Source organism: Notolepis coatsorum (assembly GCF_963971535.1).
Source record: "Notolepis coatsorum genome assembly, chromosome: 18".
In the NCBI taxonomy this organism is placed as follows: Eukaryota; Metazoa; Chordata; class Actinopteri; order Aulopiformes; family Paralepididae; genus Notolepis; species Notolepis coatsorum.
Window position 1 is genome coordinate 30,725,441 of NC_140182.1, and position 16,941 is coordinate 30,742,381.

Here is a 16,941-nt window from a genome sequence, read left to right on the forward strand (position 1 = left end):
ATGAAGCGGCCGCGCGCACTAATCCTGGGTCTCAAGTCTGGTTTGAGTTAACGAGACTGAATCCACCTTCGAGGAACAGGAAAATCCCGGCTTCAATCATCTCGTTAACTGAATCTGGATAATGGGACTCTCGATCGACTTAGTTGAACCAGGTACGGGGAACAGGGCACAGTGTTTCTAGTTGTATTCTAAAATGTGACTATATGGTTTTATATTAACTTAATAAATAAACAAAAACGAAAAATCTACTTATTTCAACGAACATTTCAAACTAAATAACAGATTATGCACATAAAACGCTGAAAACAACCGAAGCAACAATAGTATTTTAATGAGGCTATTATTATTATCATTATTATTTTGCAACAAGTTAGCCCTCTCATAAATAGCACATATAAATGAATAACTAACTTGAACTAACTTAATAGGATTGAAGTGATATTTGGCTTAAAAAATCGGTCGCCTGGCAAAAAAAAAAAAAAAAAAAAAAAAAACGACGATGTGCATTGGGCCGCGGCTCTCTGACGCCTTATTTTCTGGGCCCTGGCCTGAAAAGTTTGGGAACCCCTGGCTTAGAGGACAGACTGCTCTCCTGGCTATACATTATATATATTATAATATATGAGAATGAGCCTAGTACCTCTAGTGGAGGCTGAGAATGAGAATGAGCCTAGTACCTCCAATGAGCCCCCCCCCCCCCCCCCCCCCGTGATTTTGTTGAAAAGCGTGGAATTGGACGTAAGCCGCCCTACAGACAAGGTGCTAAAGTGTCCCCATAGAGAGGGATTTTTAGAGCTTCTTCTGGCTCTGTTATTTATTTATTTGTTTATTTTAATGATGCAGCTGTCACACTGTGAAAACTGAGACACAACATAAGCCCCTTTCGGACACGCACCGGACTCCTGACCCTAAGCGCACATTAATCGGAGGGGGTTGTATGTCCGAACGGCGAACGCAAACATTCAAATGATTCCACGCAGAGTTTAACCCTCTCAGCACCCAGGCCCTTGTAATGACGAGGTTTGATCGATGTAAACGGATAAACCGTATTGAGTGGGCATATTGATTAATATTGACTAACTAGACATTGTTCCGTGGCTTTTCCCGCTGACAGTTAAATGAAAACGTATGGGTTGTGGATAAAATTTACATATCTGTGTTTTCTCTTCATTCTCTTCAATTTCATGCAGGACAAGACACACAGATTTGAGCGAGTCTGCGAGGTGCGCCTATAAAAAGTGACAGTGTGGAGGCGCGCACCAAGCGAGGCTATATTAAATGTGTGCTTCTCAGTGATTTAGCCTGTATGAAACAGTTATATTAAATGTGTGCTTCTCACAGTGATTTTGTGAGGGCTGGGTAGGACTGCATGCTGCCCAACGAGGGGGCGTGCCGAACATTCTTCCTCACGCACCTGTGAGTGGTTGGTAATCAGCTCCTCGGGAGAGTATTAGTACTGCTGGTTGCCTTCCACTCCTAGCCAGGTCGTCTTGTTGCCACCATCTACCGCCGCGCTCCTGGTGAGACATCGTCGTCGCTCTCTAAACTTCCACGGGAGGATTTCTATGTTCTCACTGGGAGACGTCGTGCCATTCTACATTCTACCATCTACCGCCGCGTCTCTGGGTGAGACGTTGTGCCATCTACTGCCCTACTCCCTCTTCATGGACCTCGTTCCTGGGGTGAGACTCGTCATCGCTCTCTATCGTTCCACGTGTTCTCACCCCATTCCCCTTGGACCCCCTGTTTGCTGCGTTGCCCGTCGGCAGCGTTCTGGTCGGGAAGATGCCCGTGTTCTTGAAGATTCCTGTGTTCCTTTATGTTCGCCCTTTAAAGGCACAGTGGTGCAATTTTTGTGTTCTTGGACTGTAGTGTTTTTTCACCCTTAAAGGGTCAGTGCCGCTTTTTTGTGTAGAAATAAACCATGCCCTTGTTTTGGCTAACTCTGATTACCTGTCTGTGTCGTGCAATTGGGGTCGCATTACAATCCTTAACAGATTTAGCCTGTATGAAACATGTGTGCTTCTCACAGTGATTTAGCCTGTATGAAACGGTTATATTAAATGTGTGCTTCACAGTTATTCAGCCTGTAGGAAAATAATATTAAAAGAGATAATTGAGTGATCTAAGACCCCTGCTTGCTTTTCTGGGATCAGATCCTCCGAGAACCTTTCTCTCCGTACGTACAATTTAAGAATGCATAAGCATACATGTTATTCCTCTGGTCTAAGACAAGGTTGAAAGTATTTGTGAACAACTCTCTTCCACATCCAACAACTAAGAGTGCTAACGTCTGAAGCTGCTTTATAAACAATGCTTTGGGAGAGATGTTATACTGTAGATTGCACTGATAACACCCAGGGGAATGTTCTGAGTATACGGAGAACAATACTGTATAATAAAGCTCATTTGGGTAGAAAAACTCTACTAAATCAGTCTCCCATTCATTGTCAACGGAGCACCTCCAGACTTTATACCAGACGACATCACAAGTTTGAGTCTTACTCCTCTGGTTTCTGGCTTTGGGAGAGAGAGTAGCTCATGTTCACATATATTGATTGAACTTCCCAAGGCCACGGAAATAACATACTGGAATTCATAACGGGGGGGGGGGGGGTTGCGTGTAGCCTACAGTACATAACGTGTAATCGTACTGAATAATTTAAATGGTCTATGTTAATCTAGTGCTCTGAATTCTAAACTTTTATTTTTATGTATGATCAACATCCATTTAGAAGCCTACAGCAATGTTTACAACAGGCCTATGAGGCAGCATTGCTAGTGTACACTTTGACTTGAGTATACACACTATAGCTCATCAGGACGTGTGAAAACCACAATGAGGAAGTGAGTGATGAATGACTGTGGCATCTTGGCATCTTTCAAGCGTGTGTTCAGAAGAATGACGCTTTCAGCCGACTCAATAGACCACCGCGACAATTCTGAAATCATGGGAGAGAGAGCAGGGGGAGAAAATTAATGAATGTGGATGAGAGCCTTGACATTCATTTTCTCCCCCCACTGTCTATCCCATGAGCTCCATGTAACACGGAAGTGCAGTGGTCTATACCGGAGCCCTGGCTGATGACTGGGAAAATAGCCCTGTGAGGCGTGAGTGTGTGTGTGTGTGTGTCTGTGTGTGTCTGTCGTCTGTGTGCGTGTGCCAAATATTGCTCTGTCTCTGCTATTATTGGCAGCTTAGCCACGTGGAGAAGGAGGTGCTATGTTGCTTAAGTGTTCAGTGCTGCTTGGCCCGATACATTTGATTCCCTGTTTATGTAATATAATTTGTGGAACCAAATAAAGTATTAAAATGTGTGTGTGTGTGTGTGTGTGTGTGTGTGAGAGTATAGACTAGAGGCACCATCTATTGAATACAGATACCCTATGTAGCATACATGTATCTGTATAAGTTTGCACCTGTGTTTGTGCATGTGTGAGTGAATATAGTGTGTGTGTGTGTGTGTGTGTGTGTGTGCGTGTGTGTGTGTGTGTGTGAGAGTGAGTGTGTGTGTGTGTGTTCATCTAGATGTGTTATCTACAGGGCCTGAACACCATTCTAACAGGTTTCACACGTTTTCCATTTCAAAACCAATATCCAAAGCACTTTTGCTGCATTGAATACCGAATATTACTGCAGTGACCGTCCGAATGCCACGCTAACGAACCGATATCAGGACAGTCTAATAGTTGGGGTCAGTCCTATAGTTGCATACATGTGTGTGTGCATTCGAACCCGATTGTCTGTACTGTGGGTCAATACCGAGCCAGACTAGAGGCTAAATGAGATACAGTAGTTAGTATCCGGTGACGACAGAGATCAATAGTTCTGTCTGCCGCACGGCTCTGTGCACTGCTCACTACAACCATAGATAATAATATAAAGGCTAGATGACTCACCCGCGCTGCTGGCCAATGGAGACCGACGTTGTCACATGGCGGCCATCTTGCCACGACAGCACTCATAACATGAATGTCTATGGTGGTGCATGTACTATTGAAATAACCATAGCTTGCTAAATGTTCGACCGATTTTCAAACGGTTTGGTTTGTTATAAACGTCAGAGAATGTAATTATTATACTGCATACTTATAATGGACTTTCATATTAAAATAATTTCAACATGTCCAAGCATCCTGAATAATAGCCACGTTAACGTTTGTAATAAACAAAACCGTTTGTAAATAGGTTGGAAATTGAGCAAGCTATGGTTGTTTCAATAGTACATGCACCATAGACATTCATGTTATGAGTGGGCGTGCTGCCTGTGGCAAGATGGCCGCCGGTGAACTACGCTGGAGACTCCGCCTTGCACCGTCTAGTTATATATATCTATGACTACAACGGCACAGAATGGAGGACTCGTGGTGTGCAGTCGCTGCCCTGGGAGTCAGGATGAACACACACACTGGCACAGAATGGAGGACTCGTGGTGTGCAGTCGCTGCCCTGGGAGTCAGGATGAACACACACACTGGCACAGAATGGAGGACTTGTCGTGTGCAGTCGCTGCCCTGGAAGTCATGATGAACACACATGGCACAAATACACACGTGCACATTCACACACACAGGCAGGTAAACATGCATGCAACCGCTTGCGTAGGCCCACAGACACACAGGCACATGCACACGAACACAGACTTGCCTCTGCACCTGTGTTTACCTGCCCGTGTGCGTAAAAGTGCACGTATGTGTCATGAGCTCACACACATACACACACACACACACACACACAGATTGGTCAGGATGCTCACACATACACGCACACAGTAAAGGATGCTCACACACATACGTACACACACACACACACACACACACACACACACACACACACACACACACACACACACACACACACACACACACACACACACACACACACACACACACACACACACACAGTAGGTCAGTTTACCACCTGTATTTAACGACTACACGCCAAACCCTAACATAATCTAACCCTAACCAAAACTTTAACAAAACCATAGAAAAACCTTAAAATAGCTCCTTTACCAGCCAATGTCCCCACAGCGACTGATAGGGACATTTCCCAAAATACACATTATGAGAAAGTGGAATACTTGAGATGTATCCTACCCAAGAAACTGAGACTTTGCTCAGCCTGAAGACTAGCAGCAAGGCTGTCCCCGAAGCCTGTTTTTGGGATTCAAACTTCTTCAGGGTTTTTCGAACGAACGTTCGAACCTTCTTTTTTAATGATTTTTTTTTATATAAATATCCTCAAACTAAATCCTCAATTTGATCCTCAAAGTGATTAATCTCATTAAATTGGTCTTTTTTTGTTGTTGTATTAAATCAACTTTCCAGACCCAGACCCAGCCCAGGGAGAAGCCCCACCCCAACTAAATCAACTTTCTAATGAATATAACTCATCAGTTTCTTTTAATACTATAATATTAGTGTAGCCTAATCTTTATCTGCAACTGTGAAGAAAAACCCCATTGGTTTAAACAGAATGAATAAAAAAAAAAAAAAAAAAAAAAAAAAATTAAATATATAAATCAACATTAGCATTTTTTTTTAAATAATATTATTATAAAAAAAAAATGCTAATGTTGATTTAGAATTCGAATGCCAACGTAACGAACGAATGTTCGAACGTTCGAATGTTTGGGCTCAGCCTACATGACACACCCACAGACTAAAAAGGAAAGTTTCCTGGCAGTAGGGTGGTGTCTCTGGTATTGTGGAACCACCCTGGTCGTCCTTCAAGTTTCAGCGCTGTTCTGGTTGTCAACAGGACCTGATGGGGACCTGTCCCCATAAAGGAACACGCCAACTTTTTGGGGAAATTAGCTCATTTGCCATCTACCCTGGAGTTAGACAAGCAGATACCATTTTCTTCTCTGTGCATGCATTAGGCTTAGGGAACATGCGCTCCGTTAGCCTAGCTTAGCGTCATTCACTGGAAGTAGGTGTGCCAGTGTAGCCTAGTTCATAGCTGTCAACCCTACAGTTTTTCCCGGGATTCTCCTGTTTTTTCAACCTTCTTCACGCCCTGTTCACGGTTCACGGAATTGGCACGTATTTTGTACTTATTAATTTTTACAAAATGGCTGCAATTCCCCTCCGTGACGACAGGTGGCAGCAGTGTAAAGTATGCCGAGCTGATTTCAATGTCTCACACGGTGGAAAACACGACGTCAGCGAATATTATGTGTTTAGAATATGTTGCGACGGTCGGATTGTTATTAAAAACGGAGGGATACTAGCTATGATGTGTAGGAGTTGGCGAATATGAATTGATTGCTTTAAAAACGAAGAGAAATGTCATATTTACGCTGTTTAAAACGGGATGGCGGACGAAAATCTTCGGCTTTGGCTTAACGTGTGACGTTAGATTCAATTTACGTGCGGGGAAGTGGTTTACGTAAGGATTAATGACATGAACTAAGGTTGGGTGAGAGGTGTGACTGTAACTGTGAAAGCAGATTTAAAAAAAATCTAGCTGGTTTGGCATATAATGAGGAAGGTTGCCGATAAGAATGAACGTTTTTTACTTCCTGTTTTGGATGACTGGGGAGTTTGGTTGAATATCGACGTCTCTCATTGGTCTGTGTGGTATGACTGAACAATGTGACCTCCCATTGGCTTAGATGAATGAATGACGTCAGCAGAATAGTGACGTGCTGCACTGGTTTGCGTGAAAGCAAGTCAGATAAAGTTTGGATGAATGTTTTGTGACTGTTGATATGAATGAAGAAATATGTTTATCTCTCGTGGTATGTGAAGAATGATTGTTTACAGTTAAGATGTGATGTGAGAGTGTCTGGCTGTGGAAGAGTGCAATAGATGTATAAATGAGGGAATTCCGTTTTCACCACAAGGTGGGAGCAAATCAATTACAATGGCTTGTTTTTAGCAGAGAAGGACTTCTTCCCCCATTTTCAATTCATCATAACATTTACAGTAAAATCAAATACATTTACAGATTACAACCTTTATTTAATGGTTAATATTTTGATAAAAGGTAATTTACTGTATTTTTATAGCATTTACACTTAAAGTAGGAACACAAAAGTAATCTGTAAAATAATACAGTGCATTTTCTGTGAAAAAAGATTTACAGTTTACCCTTAAACGAACGAACATACAGGTTTTGACCAGCAGATGGCAAGCGACGAGGCAGCTCCATTGGGAGGGGACGGGGCCGAGTGGGAGGGGGCGGGGCCAAGGGGGCAAGGCCGGGGGAAGGGGCGGGGCTAAAATGTACACGTTTTGTCTCCTGCCTATGTTGACAGCTATGGCCTAGTTCCCAACAGTCACGAAATACACTCCAAATACAACTCCAACACCTTCCTGTAAACATGTTGTGACCTGTATATTTACCACATGGAGAATTCTTTTTCCGTTTTCTAAGCAGATATACTCAAATTATTTTTTTGCCGAACCACTGCTGCCTGGGTGCAGTGATTTCATCACCTCAAAAGCCCCATTTTTCAAAAAGCAACAGGGCTTTTGAGGTGATGAAATCACTCACAACACCACCAGAGACGGCACCACCAGATGCCTCACAGTCACTGCTTCTATGGTTTTCTTAGCCCTACTTTTAGGGTTATTTTGGAAACCCACAATTATTCCCAAAACACCCACTAGGCATTCTCAAGCTGATGGATCATGGAGGGCCTCCCGTTTTCACTATGGGAAACTGGGAATCCAAGATCCTGATGCAAGACATAATTCATGGTACCAAGGTCCTGTAATAACAAGACATGTTTAGTAATTATACAAAAGACACAACATATAGCCTCTATTACTGCTAAAGCACTGACTAAAATTGTAACCCTTTTTTTTCTCTGGGTCTGTCCTACTGTCTGTCTGGGGAGGGTGTAGACTACAACATGCTGCCCTACTGTCGGTCTGGGGAGGGTGTAGACTACAACATGCTGCCCTACTGTCGGTCTGGGGAGGGTGTAGACTACCACATGCTGCCCTGCTGTCGGTCTGGGGAGGGTGTAGACTACTACATGCTGCCCTGCTGTCAGTCTGGGAGGGTGTAGACTACCACATGCTGCCCTGCTGTCGGTCTGGGGAGGGTGTAGACTACCACATGCTGCCCTGCTGTCGGTCTGGGGAGGGTGTAGACTACAACATGCTGCCCTACTGTCGGTCTGGGAGGGTGTAGACTACCACATGCTGCCCTGCTGTCAGTCTGGGAGGGTGTAGACTACCACATGCTGCCCTGCTGTCGGTCTGGGATGGTGCAGACTACCACATGCTGCCCTGCTGTCAGTCTGGGAGGGTGTAGACTACCACATGCTGCCCTGCTGTCGGTCTGGGGAGGGTGTAGACTACAACATGCTGCCCTACTGTCGGTCTGGGGATGGTGCAGACTACCACATGCTGCCTACTGTCGGTCTGGGGAGGGTGTAGACTACCACATGCTGCCCTGCTGTCGGTCTGGGGAGGGTGTAGACTACAACATGCTGCCCTACTGTCGGTCTGGGGATGGTGTAGACTACCACATGCTGCCCTGCTGTCAGTCTGGGAGGGTGTAGAGTCAGACTACCACATGCTGCCCTGCTGTCAGTCTGGGAGGGTGTAGACTACCACATGCTGCCCTGCTGTCAGTCTGGGAGGGTGTAGACTACCACATACTGCCCTGCTGTCAGTCTGGGAGGGTGTAGACTACCACATGCTGCCCTACTGTCGGTCTGGGGAGGGTGTAGACTACCACATGCTGCCATGCTGTCAGTCTGGGAGGGTGTAGACTACCACATGCTGCCCTACTGTCGGTCTGGGGAGGGTGTAGACTACCACATGCTGCCCTACTCCTACTGTCAGTCTGGGAGGGTGTAGACTACCACATGCTGCCCTACTGTCGGTCTGGGGAGGGTGTAGACTACCACATGCTGCCCTGCTGTCAGTCTGGGAGGGTGTAGAGTCAGACTACCACATGCCTCCTCCAATACATGTAGTTTCTTTTCACCTGACAGCAAAGAGTTTCACTGGGAGAACGTAGCACATGCTGAGGTTCACGCCATCTCCCCCAGTGAAACTCCCTGCTGAACAGGCTTCCTGTGAACACTATACCAATTATGTCCGTAGGGACGACTGACCAAGCTGGAGGTACCGCTGCCGGGAATTGAACCCGGGTCTCTACGGTGGTAGACGGGTGCTTAGAGCTCTACACTACCCAGCCTCCCCAAAACATGAATATGCTTTGATTCAGTATCTACTGTATGCCTCTCTGGGTATGTTTTCCCCAATACACCAGTCCAATGACACCTTCTCAACACCCCACTATGCAATACCTAACTAAAACACACTAAAGCACATTCATCATTTGAAATGAAGCAGACACATTAACCACTTTACAGGTTTATGAACACACTTCTTAAATCAATATCTGAAATTAAAGAGGAAAAAAACACACAAAAACACTAACCTTCTTATTTACGTATAGTCTTCTATCATGCACTCTTCCATTAATTCATCTTCCTTGTCTATATTACTACCTACTATACTAATAATGCCTCTACTACTATGCACTCAACACTGGAGCACCCAACACTTTGATGAACATTGTTACTCAGCTGAAAGAGTTGTACCCTTCCTGCTGACCTGTCATACAGAACTTGTAAATCGCTTTGGATAAAAGGGTCAGCTAAATGACTAAAGGTAATGACTCCTGTTCAAAGATACCCTATCAGTTCACCAACTTAAAGGGCTTTAATAAAAAAGCGCACCCCCTTTTGTCAACTCCTTAGGAAGAATTACTGTACAGCGGTAGGGTCTCTCCCCACCTTTTATCTGTCACGCAGAGGACTTTCCATCCCCTCAGTCCGACCCTTTTCCGGCACCCCTAATGTAGTCAAACCCACTACGTTTCCCCCCTACTGTTTCGACCAGAACCCGAGTCACCAGAAGCCTGCTACCTTTATACAGGGGCCACTGTGTAGGTCTTACTTTTCCCACCAAGATAAAAATCAACAGTGTTCACTAAAACCCTGGTGGATCGAATGACACGGCTCTCTCTCCAGGCATCACACCTTCACCTCTCATCTCTTCTACCTTCACTGGTTACAGTTACATGTGTGGAGACAAAGGCACAGCTGTTCACCCCCGTTCTATTGTTATCGCACAACCGACACAAAGCTTTCATACTGACTTACTGATTGCCATTAACTCATTATTATTGTGCTTATTTTGATGAAACAAGAGTCATTTAAAACGGCCTAACATTTTACCATTATGCACCACACGTACTTTCTATAACCTCTACCGCCAGCAACACACACACACACACACACACACACACACACACACACACACACACACACACACACACACACACACACACACACACACACACACACACACACACACACACACACACACACACACACACACACACACACACACTTAAACACCTGCTGGGTGATACAGGCAGCCATGATAATGAGAACAAACAATGTAACAGTCCTGACGGAGGTGTAAGACACACAGGTGGTCATTCAAGTACCCACCAGCCATAAGCATACACACACACACACACACACACACACACACACACACACACACACACACACACACGCATGCACGCACGCACGCACACACACACACATGCATGTTACAATGCCCATAAACACTGTTGTGATGCTAACATGCCCTTCAGAAGCGTTTGCCAGTACCGTCCAATGGGCTGATCTCTCTGCTCTAAATCTGTGTTTGATTGGATATCATTCAGGAGGACAGGGGACAGCAGGGGGTAGAACCATGCAACACACACACACTGTAAAAATCCATGTTGTTTCAACTTATATTTTCAAGTAACTGGAAAGAAAAGCTGGATAAACCACCAAGGCTGAAAATGAACACACTCTTTTACGCACGCACGCACGCACGCACGCACGCACGCACGCACCACGCACGCACGCACGCACGCACGCACGCACGCACGCACGCACGCACGCACGCACGCACGCACGCACGCACGCACGCACACACACACACACACACACACACACACACACACACACACACACACACACACACACACACACACACACACACACACACACACACACACACACACACACACACACACACACACACACACACACACACACACACACACACACACACACACACACACACACACACACACACACACACACACACACACACACACACACAATAATCATACAATTTAAATACAATCTATATATTCCTTCCTAGAGAAGTATTATTTCGTTTTATTTCCGCAAAGAGACCTTGAATCAATCTGATACATACATAACATATTGATTTCAATAACAAAGATTCATTATCCGCTCGACAAATAAAAAGGGTGGGCAAGTTGAGTTTGGTTTACCCTCCTCCACTACATCTGGGAAAACAACAACAACACATACCCCTGTAACACGATACATAAGAGAGAGAGATTCTATTTATTCAGCTGGCCTGCGGCACAGAGAGAGAGAGGCTGATTTGCTGACTGTCTCAAAGACAGACTTTTGAGCCTACTACTACTGACTTTACTGACTTTACTGACTTTATTTACTGTCAGAAAGCTCTGCATTTAGCTCATCAGTAGGGAAAAAAGTACACACATCTTTCTGTTAGGTAAAAGTAGAATCACCCTGATATTATAACATAATTACACCTAATTAACCATGCAGGTACATTTGCACGTATTACATTTGTAAGTACAGTATTCAATACCTACTCAAGCATTACAAGTTCAAACGTCTTCCAGTGCTCTGGAGTGGTGTGCAGTCCCTTCCTTCACAAAGAGGTACCATGGTAGTTTGATGGCAATCTCATGTGTCGGCTATCCTCTAAACCAGCGGCTCTCAAACTACGGGTCGTAAAAGTAAAGTAAGTAAAAGGTAAAGTAAAAAAAGAAATTCTTATGTTCTGGCAACATATTTTGGCTAAATATGCTTCGTTTTATAAATGTGTATTGATTACATAGTGGTGTGCTGTAATTCCATTTTCAAGTCAAGTATCACCATAGTACAGGGGTCGGTAACCTGCGGCTCCCTGGCCCAAAAAATGTTTTTTCTTTTTTTTTTTTTTGATCAATGTCATACTGTGATACTGAAATGAAAAAATATTTCATCAACAAAAATATTTAGTCAACAAAAATATTTCATCAACTAAAATATACAGTACGTCACACCCCGCGCCTCTCCCTGCCGTCTGCAAGTGGCTAATCTTGAGTTTCCGACCCCCCAGTAAGCTAACCATGGATAAATCCAAAAAAGGAAAGTCTAAGGAAAATAGAGGGTTTAATTCAGCGTGGACAGATTAATTTGCTTTCACGACTAACGATGCAGGTTTACCTGTATCCCTGATATGTGGTGCGAAATTAGCGAACAACGAAAAATTTACTTTTTAGTTTATAGATTTTCCACAAATAAGGGAAGGACTCAAATAGAGCTGCATAGTTCAGGGTTTTATTTCAAAGTAAGTCTACAGATGCCAGTGTTTTTCTCCTTTCTGTGTTTTATTCCAAAGTAGGTCTACACATGGTAGTCTTTTTTCAAAGTGGACTACTTTTTATTTTATAAATGTTCCACAAATAAGGGAAGGACTCAAATATACCTGAATAGTTCAGGGTTTCTGGGTTTTATTTAAAAATAGGTCTACACAGCCAGTATTATTTCTCCTCTTCATAAGAGTTTGAGGTTTTCCTTAGTTATAACAGCAATAAAAAGTCAAAAAAATTAAATGTGTTGCTTTATAATTCCATTAATGCAACAAACTGTGTGCTATACGTATAAAGTATGATAAATCGCAAATTACTTTGGGTATGCAATTGTCAGGCATTTTATGCTAAATGTGGGGTATGCTTGGGGATATATAAAACGTTATACACTGTGTTATCCTCATTTTAAGGGTAAATAGGTTGTGCGGCTCCCTGAGCATTTTATTTTGTGGGAGGGGGGAAAAGTGTCTCTTTTGATAGTAAAGGTTGCTGACCCCTGACATAGTACAACAAAAATACCACAATCAGATTTAAACCATGATACCAATGGTAATATCATGGTAGTGACCAACGAATTATGGAAATACCATGATACATTTTTGGAAATACCATGATAGGATATTGCCTACAGTACTTATAGGAGAAATGTTGTGACGGATATGAAGACAGAAATATGATCTCATATCTCTCATACACTCTGTACGTTCTCATATCTCTCATACACTGTACGTTCTCATATCTCTCATACACTCTGTACGTTCTCATATCTCTCAGACACTCTGTATGTTCTCATATATCTCATACACTGTACGTTCTCATATCTCAGAAATATTTTACAGTAGCCTACTTAACATTCCACCCCTGAAACTCAACAGTAGCAGGTCCTCTCTCTCTCTCCTTCTCTCTCTCTCTCTCTCTCTCTCTCTCTCTCTCTCTCTCTCTCTCTCTCTCTCTCTCTCTCTCTCTCTCTCTCTCCTCTACCACCCTGACTGTATGTACACTGTATATCATGTACAACACAGACTGTGTGTACACTGTATGTCCGCTTCCATTCATTATGCTAAGCTAGGCTAACGTGCAGCCAGATAGATTTCTACTGAACGCACAGAGAGGAAACTGGTATCTCTATCTTCTTGTCTCTGTCTGCAGAAGACGTTGAGCTAATTTCCCCAATGTTGGCGTGTTCCTTTAAAAAAAAAAAAAAAACATTTACAGACTAAATTTTTTTTTTTTTTTTTTTTTTTTTTTTTTTCCTCCATTTTCCTCCGATTTTCTCCCATCCCAATGTTAGTCGTATGCCAATTCCCAGTCCCTTCCTGGTCGCTGCGTTTTACCCCCCACAGTCAGATCATTTGGGAGAGTGGAGGCTACCACGTGCTTCCTCCGACACACGTCCAGCCAATCACCTGGCAGCGCGGATTCTCATTGAGAGGGCGTAGCGTGTGGGAGGACCACACTATCCCCCTCACGTCCAATCCGCGCTTAGCAGGCGCCCCGACCGAACTGTAGGAGTCGCTGTTTACAACGACCCGGACCCACCCCGCCAGCTTCTCCCACCCTCTGATACAGCCAATTGTATCAGTGCAGACGGCCAGCCAAGCTGGTGACAACCCGGAGCTGTGAGCTGGATTCGAACAGGCGAACCAAGCTCACAGCTCCGGGGCTGGTGACGAACGCAATCTCCGCTCGACCACCTAACCGCCCTTAAAAGTGATGTTGTAATAAACACAGCAGGGCACATTCAGGTCTTCCAGGATGTGTGTGCATGTCAGGCCTCCGGGGCTGTGATGATGAGCTCTCTGACGGATAAGAGGCAGCAGTGGATCCACTCCTGGCTCCGTGGTCCATGTGAAGTACATCAGAATGAAAACATCGACTCCCACGAGGTCTGTGTCCTCGCAACTGAACTGGATTAACAAGACTAATTATTTATGGTAAAGCTAGATGATTACCTCCAGCTAAATACCCGGAGTACAGCAGTAGAGGGCCGTCTCCAGAGTCTGATGTCTAGCGTGCGTGTGTGTGTGTGTGTGTGTGTGTGTGTGTGTGTTGTGTGTGTGTGTGTGTGTGTGTGTGTGTGTGTGTGTGTGTTGCAGGGGTGTAAAGTACTTGAGTAATTGTACTTCGTTACAATACTTAAGTACTGTTTTTGGCGCTTTGTACTTTACTCAAGTATTATTAGGTTTGTATACTTGTACTTTTACTCAATACATTTCAGAGAAAAAAAAACATACTTTTTACTCCTTACATTTAAAATGCAGACCTACAAAGTACAAAGTAGAAATCTCGCAGGTCCAACAATTTTATTAGTATATTCTCTGGGGTCATCTAGGATGGGTCAAAGGCAGAGGACAAATTTCCCCAAAGGGATTAATAACTTAAATTAACAATTTAATTTAAAATGGCATATTGAATTGAATACGCTATACTCGCTACCGAATGCATATTTAGATTGTGCAAATGGGCAATAGTGTTATTTGTTCTAAAATATGCTCCCCCAATGAATGAAGACCACGATTAGCTCCGAGATCAGCTCTCTCTCTACACAGCATCAGTTTTGGCGGCTGAAGCCTACAAATAAATGGACCACCAAACGCACACCAGTCTGACATTGCCAGACCTAGATGCCCACACTGCGTTTTAGCAATGTGTCAGTGCACCCATGGTGAACAGAGATTGGATAGCTTTTGCCTTCTGGAGATGAATGTCCCTCCCTCTCAAAGAGTGCTGTCAACGTGCGTATGGAGAGAGAGAGAGAGAGGAGAGAGAGAGAGAGAGAGAGAGAGAGAGAGAGAGAGAGAGAGAGAGAGAGAGAGAGAGAGAGAGAGAGAGAGACAGAGACAGAGACAGAGACAGAGGGGGGAGAGAGAGAGATGGAAAGCACATTGTATAAGTCCTGTTTCACAATCTCTTTCACTCTCTCTGTTCTCAGAATCATTTGTTCTCAGACGTTATTGTTCTTAAAGTAAGTAGCCTATTGTCATAGCCTATGCTGTGTGCTTTTAACTCTACTAAATTATTATAAAATATTTGCAATATTTTACCTATTAATTATTTTCATTGAAATTGTGTTTTTATTGGCTCATTCTTCTTTGTTATTCTGAGTTAAATAGTTAATGAGTTAATAGTTGTCTTTGTTGATGTGTTGGGGTGATAGGGTGTTGGGGTGATAGGGTGTTGGGTGATATGGTGTTGGGGTGTTGGGGTGATAGGGTTTTGGGGTGTTGGGGTGTTGGGGTGATATGGTGTTGGGTGCTGGGTGCTGGGGTGATAGGTGTTGGGTGCTGGGGTGATAGGGTGCTGGGGTGATATGGTGTTGGGTGCTGGGGTGATAGGGTGTTTGGGGTGATATGGTGTTGGGAGGGTGCTGGGGTGATAGGTGTTGGGGTGATATGGTGTTGGGTGCTGGGGTGATAGGGTGTTGGGGTGATATGGTGTTGGGTGCTGGGGTGATAGGGTGTTGGGGTGATATGGTGTTGGGTGCTGGGGTGATAGTGTTGGGGTGTTGGGGTGCTGGGGTGTTGGGGTGATATGGTGTTGGGTGCTGGGGTGATAGTGTTGGGTGTTGGGGTGCTGGGGTGTTGGGGTGATATGGTGTTGGGTGCTGGGGTGATAGGGTGTTGGGTGATATGGTGTTGGGTGCTGGGGTGATAGGGTGTGGGGTGATAGGGTGTTGGGGTGCTATGGTGCTGGGGTGTTGGGTTGATGTGGTGTTGGGGTGTTGGGTTGATGTGGTGTTGGGGTGTTGGGGTGCTGGGGTGATAGGGTGTTGGGTGCTGGGGTGTTAGGGTGTTGGGGTGCTGGGGTGATAGGGTGTTGGGGTGCTGGGGTGATAGGTGTTGGGGTGTTGGGGTGCTGGGGTGATAGGGTGTTGGGGTGCTGGGGTGATAGAGTGTTGGGGTGCTGGGGTGATAGGGTGTTGGGGTGTTGGGGTGCTGGGGTGATAGGGTGTTGGGGTGCTGGGGTGATAGAGTGTTGGGGTGCTGGGGTGATAGGGTGTTGGGGTGTTGGGGTGCTGGGGTGTTAGGGTGTTGGGGTGATAGAGTGTTTGGGTGTTGGGGTGTTGGGGTGCTGGGTGTTGGGGTGCTGGGGTGATAGGGTGTTGGGGTGATAGGGTGGTTGGGTGATGTGGGGAGTTTCTTGGTCAAACAACATTTGGGAACCACGGCTATATGTGTATGTTTTCATAATGTGTGTGAATGCATTGTGTGTGTGTATAATGCATATATGCAATGTATGTACTGTAATGTAGCGTGTACTCCTTTGTGGTGTTTCTTTGTGTACATGTGAGTGAGTGCGTGAGTGTGTATGCATGTTTGTGCCTTGTGTGTGTGTGTGTGCATGTGTGTGTGTGTGTGTGTGTGACTGTGTGTGTGTGTGTGTGTGTGTGTGTGTGTGTGTGTGTGTGTGTGTGTGTGTGTGTGTGTGTGTGTGTGTGTGTGTGTGTGTGTGTGTGTGTGGTGTGTGTCTCAACGTGGTGTG